General features: G+C 39.8%; 2 protein-coding genes across 6 annotated transcripts in view; one reads left to right on the top strand and one right to left on the bottom strand.

Annotated features, from left to right (window-relative positions):
- SGTB (small glutamine rich tetratricopeptide repeat co-chaperone beta) overlaps nucleotides 1–437 on the bottom strand; it is a 58,363-nt gene extending 57,926 nt beyond the window's left edge. Inside the window, exon 1 of the mRNA XM_019013275.4 lies at nucleotides 168–437. The gene's annotated coding sequence lies outside the window, so the exon portion shown is untranslated. The remainder of the gene's footprint in view (nucleotides 1–167) is intronic.
- The window catches only part of NLN (neurolysin), a 100,250-nt gene that overhangs the window by 421 nt on the left and 87,043 nt on the right, over nucleotides 1–12,786 (top strand). The window contains exons 1-2 of one of the 5 annotated variants that reach the window (XM_063700718.1): nucleotides 504–1,321; nucleotides 2,583–2,736. The exons of 2 other annotated variants lie outside the window; for them this stretch is intronic. The gene's annotated coding sequence lies outside the window, so the exon portion shown is untranslated. 2 more of the 5 variants (XM_063700717.1, XM_055367658.2) reach the window with 2 other exon arrangements.

Here is a 12,786-nt window from a genome sequence, read left to right as displayed (position 1 = left end):
GGCCACCTTTCCCGCCTCCGCTCCCTCGGGAGGACGTCCATTCCTCTTTGTTTGGGACTGCCTCAGCCGCAGTCAGCGAGGCTGCTCACAGACGCGGCCCAAAATGAATGCAAATAGTTTGGATAAGAAAATCATTTCACGTTCAATCCCAGTGCAGAACTACAGACCTGTCATTAAAAGTGCCGCAGCTGTGGACTCAGAACAATTGTGTTTGCTCCTCGTGCCCATTATTAGCATTCCAATCGTTTAACATCCACCCGAGATGAAACCTCTTTGGTGGTGTTGCTTGTTTCCGTCCATGCTCTCTGACTTCCTTTTTTATTTTCCTCCTCCCCATAAAACAAACATTCTGCCTCTTGCCGGTGCAAATTGACTTGGCCCAAAATGGAGAAAATGATCGCTTGGACACGGCTTTGGGCAGCCTGAGCTGCTGTTTTGGATTGCTTCCTAGCCCTCTAACCACACCCCACTGCAACAGACCAGTAGCAAGATGGTGAGGGAATTAAATTCTTTGCACGGATGCGCTGGTTTTCGGAAACAATGCCGCCACCATCCCCGTTTCCAAATCTGCCCAGAACTGTAAATCCAAATGAAGATTCAACAGAATAAAGAAAATGTGTGCTTCTTGCTAGCTATCAACAAAACTACTTTGTAACATGTCAGCATTTAAGGTTTCTACATTCCCTTTTGCACATTGCCACTCGTCTGTGTGGATGGAGCTTTGTGTTGCTCAGTCCGTAGAGTTAGGGAGCAGGCAGGCGACAGTGGTTAATTACAAAGAGTTAATGTGGTGATTGGTGACCATATTTCAGCCTGTCGTTTTTTGCTAGTCTCCAGGCTGCAATCGATATAGCTGTCAAATGAAGTTATACCAAGAAATGAAGACTTCACATAATGCAGGGGTGAGAGGAGGGAATAAATCTTCATATAAGAGCAATTCTCGGCCGGGCGCTGTGGCTCACGCCTGTAATCCCAGCACTTTGGGAGGCCGAGGCGGGTGGATCACGAGGTCAGGAGATCGAGACCATCCTGGCTAACACGGTGAACCCCGTCTCTACTAAAAAATACAAAAAATTAGCCGGGCGTGGTGGCGGGCGCCTGTAGTCCCAGCTCTTCGGGAGGCTGAGGCAGGAGAATGGCATGAACCCGGGAGGCGAAGCTTGCAGTGAGCCGAGATCGCACCACTGTCTAGCCTGGGCGAAAGAGCAAGACTCCGTCTCAAAAAAAAAAAAAAAAAAAAGAACAATTCTCAAACTTTTTATTCTCAGGACCCCTTTACCTTTCAAAAATTATCGTGGACCTAAGAGCTTCTGTTTGTATGGTATATCTGTCTATATTTACCATATTAGACTTTAATTAAAGCTGAAAAAATTAAAAGTAGTTGTTAATTTACAAAACTAATAAATAGGCTACGTGCATAAATAATGATTTTAATGAAAAATAACTATTTTCCAAACCAACCCCCCCGCCCCCCAATCAGTGAGAAGATTAACATTGTGGGGTTTTTTTCCTTTTTTTAAAATTGTGGTAAGATATAACAAAATTTACCATTTTGATAATTTTTAAGTGTACAATTGAGAGGTACAGCCAACACCACTGTCCATCTCCAGAACTTGTCATCATCCCAAACTGAAACCCTGTACCTATTACACAATAACTGCCCATTACTTCCTCCCCCAATCCCTGGTTAACCATTATTTTTTCTCTATGAATTTGAGTATTTCAGGTCCCTTATATAAGTGGAATTAGACAATATTTGTCCTTTTGCGTCTGGTTTATTTAGTATAGCGTTTTTAAGGTTTATTCGTTTTGAAGCATGTGTCGGGATTTCCTTTTTAAAACTGGATAATATTTCATTGTATGTATATACCACATTTTGTTTATCCATTTGTCAGTGGACATTTGGGTTGCTTCCACCTTTTGGCTATTGTGAATACTACTACTATGATCATTAATGTGCACATGTCTGTTTGAATCCCTGCTTTTAATTCTTTGGGATACTGTATGTACCTAGAAGTGAAAATTGCTGAGTCATAGGATAGTACTATGTTTAGTTTTTGAAACCATACTGTTTTCTTTGGTGGCTGTACCATTTTTACATTCCCATTGGCAGTACCAAAGGATTCCAATTTCTCCACATCATCATCAGCACTTATTTCCTGGTTTTGATAACAGTTATCCTAGGAATGGCATTGTTTCTTTTTTTTTTTTTGAGACAGAGTCTCGCTCTGTCGCCCAGGCTGGAGTGCAGTGGCGCTATCTCGGCTCACTGCAAGCGCCGCCTCCCGGGTTCGCGCCGTTCTCCTGTCTCAGCCTCCCAAGTAGCTGGGACTACAGGCGCCCGCAACCACGCCCAGCTAATTTTTTTTTTATTTTTAGTAGAGACGGGGTTTCATCGTGTTAGCCAGGATGGTCTCGATCTCCTGACCTCGTGATCCGCCCGTCTCGGCCTCCCAAAGTGCTGGGATTACAGGCGTGTGCCACTGGCCCCGGCCGAAGTGGCATTGTTTCTCATTTTTGCAAAACTAATGTGTGACATAATAGAAGGTAACTGGATTCTTATGTCTGCCTCTGCATTTAAGCTGCTGCACTGTTTCATTTTGGTTTAAGATGAAGAAAATCCCACCTCACAGTCATATGAAGTTGGAAAGAAGAATATTTTAATAGCTTTTTAAAGATAATCATGGATGTTCTTTGATATCACATCAAAGTTTGACGAATCATGGCTTTTTAAAGGTTAGTTACAAAGTGGAATTTGAAACTATATCAATGTACTTTTTTTACACTGTTACATTAATATCCAATGGTGTACCTTACACTTTGAATGGATGTTGAATCCATGCCTGTTTTTTTAAACATTAAGCATAAGTCCTTCGGAAATTTTAGTGGTTCACTGTGTTATACAGTTCTTCCTAATGTTGACATATTTCATTATACAGTATCAAACAATCACTTTCCTTAATGTCTTCCTATTTAGTTGGAAAAGTCTTCGAGTATTGGGAAGCTGTCAAGCTCACAGTGGCAGATAGGATTTTCCAAAATTCTAGTTTTCACTTGAAAGCTAGAATTTTATCATTGGTAACACAAACTGTCAGTTGTTTTACTTGAAGTGACAATCTCACTTTGTTACATTTTTGACAGAATTTCTGCCACATACTTAAGTCTGAATAACCCTGGTTTGTCTGTCAGTAGTTTTTTTCTGGTAAAAATGGTGTTCCATGGGCTGGGCACGGTGGCTCACGCCTGTAATCCCAGCACTTTGGGAGGCCGTGGCAGGTGGATCACGAGGTCAGGAGATCGAGACCATCCTGGCTAACACGGTGAAACCCTGTCTCTACTGAAAATACAAAAAATTAGCCGGGCGTGGTGGCGGGCGCCTGTAGTCCCAACTACTCGGGAGGCTGAGGCAGGAGAATGGCGTGAACCCCGGAGGCGGAGTTTGCAGTGAGCCGAGATTGTGCCACTGCACTCCAGCCTGGGCGACAGAGCGAGACTCCGTCTCGAAAAAAAAAAAAAATGGTTTTCCATGAAAAAAATCTATTTCAACTCACAGTTCAACCAATTGCAAAAGTGCTTTTGATTTGGGCAACCAAATCCTCAGGACAACCCTTATACTCAGGTACACAGCAGAAATGCTTTGTGTGTACTTGGTCACATATAACTCAAGGGTAGAGATTTAATAAAAATTCATACTTTTTACCATTTCATTAAGGATATTCTAAAATGAAATTGACATTATTTTTAGCCTGAGAGCATGGCAATGAAAAATATAGCTACTAGTACAGTTTGGTGTCATTGCCTCAATTTGTGCTGAAGTACCAACAGTATTATCCACCATTCCTTTTCACCATCAGTGCAAATGTTCATAAAGTAAAAAGGATAAATAATGTCTTAGTATTGTTATGAAAGATTTTTAACCTCACAGACTCCTTGAAAGGGTCTCAGGAACCCCTCCCCATACCTCTACCTTTAAGGTTTGTGGACTACATTTTGAGAGCTGCCGATATGTGGTATTAGATTCTTTGTTTATGCATGGAAGAAAATAAATATACTAATAGCCAAAAAATTATTACCTTGTTAGAAGCTACCATAAATATATTAACTATTTTGTTACATAAGGGCATATCTTACAGTTAATCATCATATATGGTAGTCCTTAACCCAGGGCTTCCTTGACTTAATCACAGAATCTGCTCTGTTTCAAAATCAGTATCTTCCAAAAGAGTTCATATTAGACAACATGGAGGACCCCCTGTGTTCTCCTGTTTTTCCTGTTTCCTCTGACACTTGGGAGTTCGTTTTAGTGTTATGGAGTAACTAGGCTTTTGCCTAACTGACTTATAGTTTCCATTGGGTTTTCTTGTTGGAGAGCTGCTATATCCCCTTCCCAAGGCCAGCTTGGCAGCTAGGATCATTGATGGGGGTGTTCAGCCAACTTCTTGGGAATAAGTGGACTGAGAATCTGGAGTTTGGATTATAGTTGCTGTTCAATTCACTTTGTGACCTTAAAAAAATCACTCACTCTCTTGGACCTCTTTCAAGTTATGTACCTATGTATGTATGTATTTTAGAGACAAGGTCTCACTCTGTCATCCAGGCTGAAGTGCAGTGGGGCATGATCATGGCTCACTGCGGTCTCAAACTCTGGTTTCAAACAATCCTCCCTGCCTCAGCCTTCTGAGTAGCTGGGACTACAGGCGCTCACCACCATGACCAGCTAATTTTAAAAAATTGTTTGTAGAGATAGGATCTTGCTATGTTGCCGAGGCTGGTCTAGAATTCCTGGCCACAAATGATCCTCCCATCTCAACCTCTAAAAGTGCTGGGATTACAGGAGTGTACTATCATGCCTGGCCCAGGTTCCTTATATTGTAAAATGAAAAGAACTAGACTAAATAATAGCTAAGGCTTTAAAAAAAAACAAAAAACAAAAAACCTCTATATTGCCATAGCAAACCTCCTACCTCAGTCAGATTGTACAGCATGTGACCCAAGCAAAGCCTAATGTATATTATAGAATAAGAGGGATGAGTGACATGGTCAAAGAAACAAACGAGAAGGTTGACTCAACAATATTTAGCCGAAACAATAGCTGTAATAGCCTAGCTTCCTCTTTCAATTAGAAAAGACAGCTTGGTTTGTTTTTTGGTTTTTGTTTTTTTGAGACAGCCTCGCTCTGTTGCCCAGGCTGGAATACAGTGGCATGATCTCGGCTCACTGCAACCTCTGCCTTCTGGGTTCAAGCAATTATCCTGCCTCAGGCTCCTGAGTGGCTGGGATTACAGGTGCCCACAACCACGCCTGGCTAATTTTTTGTATTTTTAGTAGAGCTGGGGTTTCACTATGTGGGCCTGGCTGGTCTTGAACTCCTGACCTCAAGTGATCTGTCCACCTCAGCTTCCTAAAGTGCTGGGATTATAGGCGTGAGCCACTGCACCTGGCCTAAAAATCACAGCTTGGTTTTTTAAAATGATGACAGCAATACGTGTTCATTATTGAAAACTTAGCAAGTAATGACAAGCAAAAGAAAATATTAAATATATATATAATCCAACCACCTGGAACAGCCAATTCTTAACAGCTTTCAAAATTTCCTCTATGAACAGACTTTCTTTTTATAAATATGATATTGTTATTCTTTTATAATTTTTAATATTATACAAACATCCCCTAAAATATAAATAGCTATAATATATTCCTTTTGGGGATGTATGCAATTTGATTAATATATGCCTTTAGAAATGTCAACTATTCCCAACTTCCTGCAATGAGTAATAGTGCTTGGATAAACATTCCTATTTTCCTTTTCCAAATCTTTAATTATTTTCTTAGTATAAATTCTTACAAATGGAATTTGTACATCAAAGGGCATGCATACCTTTCAGGTCTTTGGTACTTATCATCTTATTCTATTCTAAAAACTTTCTCCCAAATTATAATCTTACCAGGTGAGTAAGTAAATGCTGGTTTCCTATACTGTTACCAACATTGAGCATTTTAATTTTTTTTTATCCTTACCAGTTTGATAAGTGGAAATTTCTCTTATTATAATTTGCATTTTCATACATTTTTGGAAGGTTTATTCAGTGAGTATAATTCCTAAACAAAAATTCAGGAGTTGTGGTCTGGAAACCAAAAAGTTATTCATTGTCTGATGTGAATATTTATATGGAAAATCTTAGAAAGTCAGACAAATTCAATTACAGTTTTCTTGGTGTTTTTGTTTGTTTGTTTGAGACAGGGTCTCACTTGGTTGCCCAGGCTAGAGTGCAGTGGCATGATCATGGCTCACTGCAGCCTTGACCTCCCGGGCTCAAACGATCCTCCCACTTCAGCCTCCCGAGTAGCTGGGACTACAGGTGTTTGCCACCACACCCGGCTAATCTTTGTATTTCTTGTAGAGACAGGGCTTCGCCATGTTGCCCAAGCTGGTCTCTAATTCCTGGGCTCGAGTGATCTGCCCGCCTCAACCTTCCAGAGTGCTGGGATTACAGGCATGAGCTACTGGGCCCAGCCTAAATTACAGTTATTAATAAACTTAACAATATTTACAGGTCTAAGTGTAATTAAATAAAATTGAGATTATTCCTCTAAAACCAGTAGGCATAATCTCCAAAATGTTAAGAGAACAGTATTGGGGAAAAAAATCTAATAAAGAAAGGGTTTTTTAAGTTAAAGTATCAAGAGCTAGGTTGACATTATTTGTACAAATGGATTTGGTTATAAAATAGGTTTTCTTTTTTTTTCTTTTTTTTTTTTTAAGATGGAGTCTTGCTTGCACAGTTGCCCGGGCTGGAGTGCAGTGGCATGATCTTGGATCACTGCAACCTCCGCCTCCCGGGTTCAAGCGATTCTCCTGCCTCAGCCTCTGGAGTAGCTGGGATTACAGGCACCTGCCACCACGCCCAGCTAATATTTTGTATTTTTAGCAGAGACGGGGTTTTACCATGTTGGCTAGGCTGGTCTCGAACTCCTGATCTCATGATTCACCCGCGTCGGCCTCCCAAAGTGCTGGGATTACAGGCGTGAGCCACCGTGCTCCGCCGAGGATTGATTTCTTTCTCTTTTGTTTGTCCTTTAACCCTGGTTTTGGTCAGAAGCAACCTGGTTCTTTCTCAGAGTTAAACATTATCACCTCTTTGGTTAAGACAAAGCACAGGACTTACTTGGGAAGAATCCCCTGAATTAAAGATATGAAGAACCAAGGAAACTGATGTGTATTGAGTACATATGTAAATGCCAAGCTGCCGCATTACAAAGTGCATGTAGCATCATAGAGTCGACTATATAAATCTAGAAACAGCTCGCCTGAGTTTGAATGCTGGTTTTGCCACTGACTAGCATTGTGATCTTAGGCAAGAATACTTAAGTTCTCCGTATCTGTTTCCTCCTCAGTAAATTGGTAATTGATTGGCTGATTTCTTCATTCACCAAATATTTATTGTCTATTATATGCGAAATAGTATTCTTGGTCTGGGGATATAGCAATGAACAAAGCAGATAAAAATCTTTGCATTAATGGAACTTACATTCCAGTGGGAGAGACAACTAAGGAAAATATAAAGTAAGTTAGATGGGAAAATGTGCTGCAGAGCAAAAGTAAAATGGGAAAGGGGAATGCTCAGTACCGATAGGAAGGAAATTGTAGAGTCAACAGGAAAGGCTACCAAGAAAGTGATATTAATACTTGAGTAATGATCTAAGAGAAATGAGCAGTTGTGCTATGTGAATACCTGAGGCAGGTCATTCTAAGCAGGAGAAACAGCACACACCAAGGCTCTGAAAGCAGGGCTATGCCTGGTGTTTTTGAGAAAGTAAAGAGACCATTGTGACTAGCATGGAATAAATGTCAGGCAAGTAAGTAGGAGATGAGAGAGGGAAAAATTGGACTCATCCTTTTTTTTCTATTTTCTTCTTTTTTTTGTTTTTTTTTTTTTGTTTGTTTGTTTGTTTGTTTTTAGATGGAGTCTCACTCTATTGCTCGGGCTAGAGTGCAATGGCGCAATCTCAGCTCACTGCAACCTCCTCCTCCTGGGTTCAAGCGATTCTCCCACCTCAGCCTCCCGAGTAGCTGGGATTACAGGCACCCGCCATCATGCCCAGCTAATTTTTGTATTTTTTGTAGAAACAGGGGTTCACCATGTTGGCCAGGCTGGAACTCTTGACCTCAAGTGACCCACCTGCCTCTGCCTCCCAAAGTGCTGGGATTACAGGCGTGAGCCACCGTGCCTGGCCTGTACTCACCTTTTAAGATTGAAACAAATATAGAACACTTTGAACATTGCCTGGTTATATCCATTCCTATTACCACAAAAATGCTGTATAACAAACTGAATTTCAGTGGAGTACAATGATCAATGTTTGTTTTTGCTGACAAATCTAGATTTTGGCTGGGCAGTTTTTCTGATCTTAACTCATTCATGCTCCTTCAGTCAGCCATGGGTTGTGTAGGCAGCTCTGCTGATCTCTGCTATCCTCTCTCACGTGTTTGGTGATGTAGGATGGCCACAGCTGGGGCTATTTGGCCCTCTTTCCTGTGACCTCTTGTCCTCCAAGAAGCTACCTCTGGCTTGTTCTCATGTCAGTGGCAGGGTTCCATGAGAGAGTGGAAGGCAGTTGGAACTGGAACCTCATCAGCTCTGCCACATTCTACTGGTCAAAGCAAGTCACAAGGCTAGCCCAGATTCAAGAAGTGGGGAAACAGACTCTATCTCTTGATGGGTAGAACAGCAAACTCACATTGTTAAGAGACATAGACTCATAGCAGGTGGAAAATTGAGGCCATGTTATCAGTCTACCACATCGGCACATAATAAAATCTCGAGAAATATTAGTTACTGTTTTTACTTGTGTGAATTGCCTAGTTTTATTTTGGGATTTTTAAAATTAGGATTATTACTTTGTAAGAGCCCCTCTTAGAGGTTTCAGTTGTTTTTGATCTTTGAACTTTTGGGGTAGATTATTGTTGCTTTTTGCTTTTTTGCTTTATCCCTACAAAAGTTTAAATTTTTATACAATCAGAAATATCAGTCTTTTCCTTTATGATTTCTGCCTTTGATCTCATTCCTAGAAAGTCCTTCTCCACCCCAAGATTATGTATTTTAAAAATCACCTACATTTTCTTTTTTTTTTTTTTTTTTTTTAGACAGAGTCTAGCTCTGTCACCCAGGCTGGAGTATAGGAGAACAATCTCATCTCTCTGTAACCTCTGCCTCCCAGTCTCAAGCAGTCCTCCCACGTCAGCCTTCCAAGTAGTTGGGACTACAGGTGTGAGCCACCACACCTGGCTAATTTTTGTATTATTTGTAGAGACAAGGTTTCACCATGTTGCCCAGGCTGGTCTCAAACTCCTGGGCTCAAGCAATCCTTCCACCTCAGCCTCCCAAAGTGCTATGATTACAGGCATGAGCCACCACACCCAGCATCTACATTTTCTTCTAGTACTTTTATGTTTCATTTTTCACACTTAAACCCTTTATCTATCATGAGGGCTGACTTTTTTAAAAAGACTTCTTCAAATTATTGAGTGAAACAAAAAGGAAATCAACACCGAAACTGCAAAACTGCAAGAAGTATAAAAGGAAGTCCAGCTTATGAAATCTGGGTTTCCCGTTCACCATAGCTTACATTAGAAAGACTCTGCCCCATTCTGCCCACCCTGAGATTGTCTATGCTTCCTGTTTGGCATTCAAGAGGAAGTCCTCATATTTCCCAGCCATACTTTGCTGGTATCTTTAATATTTAATCCCACTTGTGGTCAACACCGAAAGGAAAATTCTATTTCTGCCTCACATCTCAGGTGGAGTTGTAGTGACTGAAATAATCACAGGTTGATGAAGCCTGCTTGCTACAATGTATAATGTCCATACTGTCAGGGCTACATAGATCTAACTATTCTAACACTGAGATTTATACATCTATACATTATTTTTATTCTCATAGGAATTCTTTTTAAGGTTTCGTAGCTTTCTTCTCTGCCAAGATACAAAATAGGGAACCACAAATTATTTATTTAAAAAAGAAATAGATGAATGATATTAGATTCCAACTACCAATTGGACAGCTCCTGAGGTCTCACAGTCAGCCACTTTTTTATCTTATAAGTGATATGGTTTGGCTGTGTCCCCACCCAAATTGAATCATGAGGCAGTTACCCCCATGCTGTTCTCATGATACTGAGTTCTCACAAGATCTGATGGTTTTATAAGGGGCTTTTTCCTCTTTGCTCAGCACTTCTCCTTCCTGCCACCACATGAATAAGGAGGTGTTTGCTTCCCCGTCTGCCATGATTCTAAGTTTCATGAGGTCGCCCCAGCCGTGCTGAACTGTGAATCAATTAAACCTGTTTAGTTTATAAGTTACCCAGTCTTGGGCATTTCTTCATAGCAGCATGAGAATGGACTAATACAATAAATACTTATTGAACACCTATTATGTTGTTGAATCTCAATAACACCTTTTCCTAAATTGACAGAATTCCCCTGGCTTGCTTTTTTGCCATTGTTCTTTGCCTCAGTGTCACCATTTACCTAAGTCCAAAGCCTAGGAGCCATTCCTTGCTTTTTTCTCTATTTCCTTTACCTTTTCCACCAACACCAAGTCCTGGATAGTCTTCACATTCTTTCTCCTTTCTTTGTTCCTGGTATCACCATCATAATCCAAATCTTCCTCATCATGAGTCCCAGCATCAATTTTTGCTTCCCACTAATATATTTTCCTTATGAAAATAGAGATCTTTAGGAACTACAAATGTGACATGTCATACTTCAGTTTGCAATTTTTCTTTACTTGTCATTAAACAATCAAAACTCTCATGTGGTTTAGAAATCCCTATACAGTCTGACCCCTGTGTAGCTCTCCCAGCTTCTCCTCTCACTCAGTGAACTCAATGCTTCAGCCAGAGAGTTTATGTCCTTATCTCCTGGCCTTAAATTAACATAAGCTGATCTCTTATTTGGAACATTCTTTTCTTTCTCTCCCATTTCCAGAGCCTAATACTTATTCATTTATCTTAAGAGTTATGAAATATTATACACAAAAAATGTAATGCATATACGTATATACATGTGACTAAAAGGATGAAAAATGTGTCAATATATAAAATGATATTTCTAGTATGAAAAATATATCTACATGTAAAATGATATTTCTAGTACCATTGAAGTTCCTTGAGTGCCCCTCCAACCATGTCCCTTTCCTCATACCAGAGATAACCACAGTCTTGAATTTTGTAATCGCTGTCCTCTTGCTTTTCTTTATAAACATTACAACAAATGTATATTTCCCTAGACAACATACGATTTAGTTTTGCATAATGAAACTAGTTTCACATGGATATGGTTCATTTTTACTGTTGTAAGATATTTCATTGTGTGACTATTCCAAAAATTTACTATTTATTTTGTCAATGAATATTTGGGCTTCCGTTTTCTTGATATTACAAGCAATATTGCTATGAATATTCTTATAATGTCTCCTGATACATATGTGTAAGAGTATGAATTTAAGAGAACAATTACTAGGTTGTAGGATGTACATTCTCAACTTTACCAAATAATGCCCAATTCTTTTTCCAAAGTGGTTATACTAATTTACTTCCTTCTCTCCATATAGTATTCATGAGTAGCCATTGATCCACTGTCCTTAGCAACTCTTGTTGTTGTCAAGCCTTTTGCCAATCCAATGGTTGTAATAGTATTACTTGGCTTTTATATATATTGCTGTGTTACTAATGAGTTTGAACATGGTTTCATGTTTCTTTGCCATTTGTATTTTGTGCCTGTTTATGTCTTTTGCCCATTTTCCTGAGTTATCTTTTTCATATTGAATTTACACTCTACAGTATTTATACATTTTAGATATTGTTCACTTGTTTTCCAGTATTCAAAAAACATGACTAGTCATGGTGGCTCACGCCTGTAATCTCAACACTTTGGGAGGCTGAGGCAAGAGCATTACTTAAGCCCAGAAGTTTGACACCTGCCTGGGCTATATAGGAACACCCTGTATCTACAAAACATTAAAAAAAAATTAGCTGGGCATAGTGGCATTCATCTATGGTCCCAGCTACTCGGAAGGCTAAGGTGGGAGGATTGCTTGAGCCTGGGAGGTCGAAGCTGCAGCGAGCCATGATCATGCTGCTGCACTCCACCCTATGCGACGAAGGGAGACTCTGTCCAGCCTATGCGACAGAGGGAGACTGTCTCCAAAAAAATATGTATATTTAATCTGTGTTTAATCTGTACGAGCCACTGAGCTAAACTCTAAGAGTACAGCTGTGGATAAGACAGAAACTAGTCCTGCCCTCATGGGTTTATCCCCTCACTTAAAGGGGGTCAAAAAGTAAACTAATAAATCTCTAAATAGTAACATCATCTTAGCTTTGTACTTTCTGAGGGTGAAGTTACCAGACCCCTACTAAATTCTTTCCCCCTGAATCCTGTATTAATACTTCCATAATACAAACATTATTATTAATAATGTTTTTCTTCACCACTAGTTGACAAGTTTTCTGAAATCAGCAGCCTATTTTTTTGTTTTTCATTTCTGTACCTCCACTACTTAACATGGTCATTACATAAGGGATGCAAAATAAATATATTCATTGAATGGATGAATGAAAATATGTCATTACTAATAATAACTGAAAATTCAGTGTTCACTATTGATATCTAGGGGAGTATAGGCCTAGATTTGGCATTTTGATACTGACAATTACAGGTATAACTTTCAGTAGAAAGTAGATATTTCAAGCCCTATATAAAGTAGCTGGGTGCAGATTTCTTA

Source organism: Gorilla gorilla, chromosome 19, assembly GCF_029281585.2.
Source record: "Gorilla gorilla gorilla isolate KB3781 chromosome 19, NHGRI_mGorGor1-v2.1_pri, whole genome shotgun sequence".
Taxonomy (NCBI): domain Eukaryota; kingdom Metazoa; phylum Chordata; class Mammalia; order Primates; family Hominidae; genus Gorilla; species Gorilla gorilla.
The sequence above is the reverse complement of the archived record's forward strand: the minus strand, read 5'-3'. Positions and strand labels throughout refer to the sequence as shown.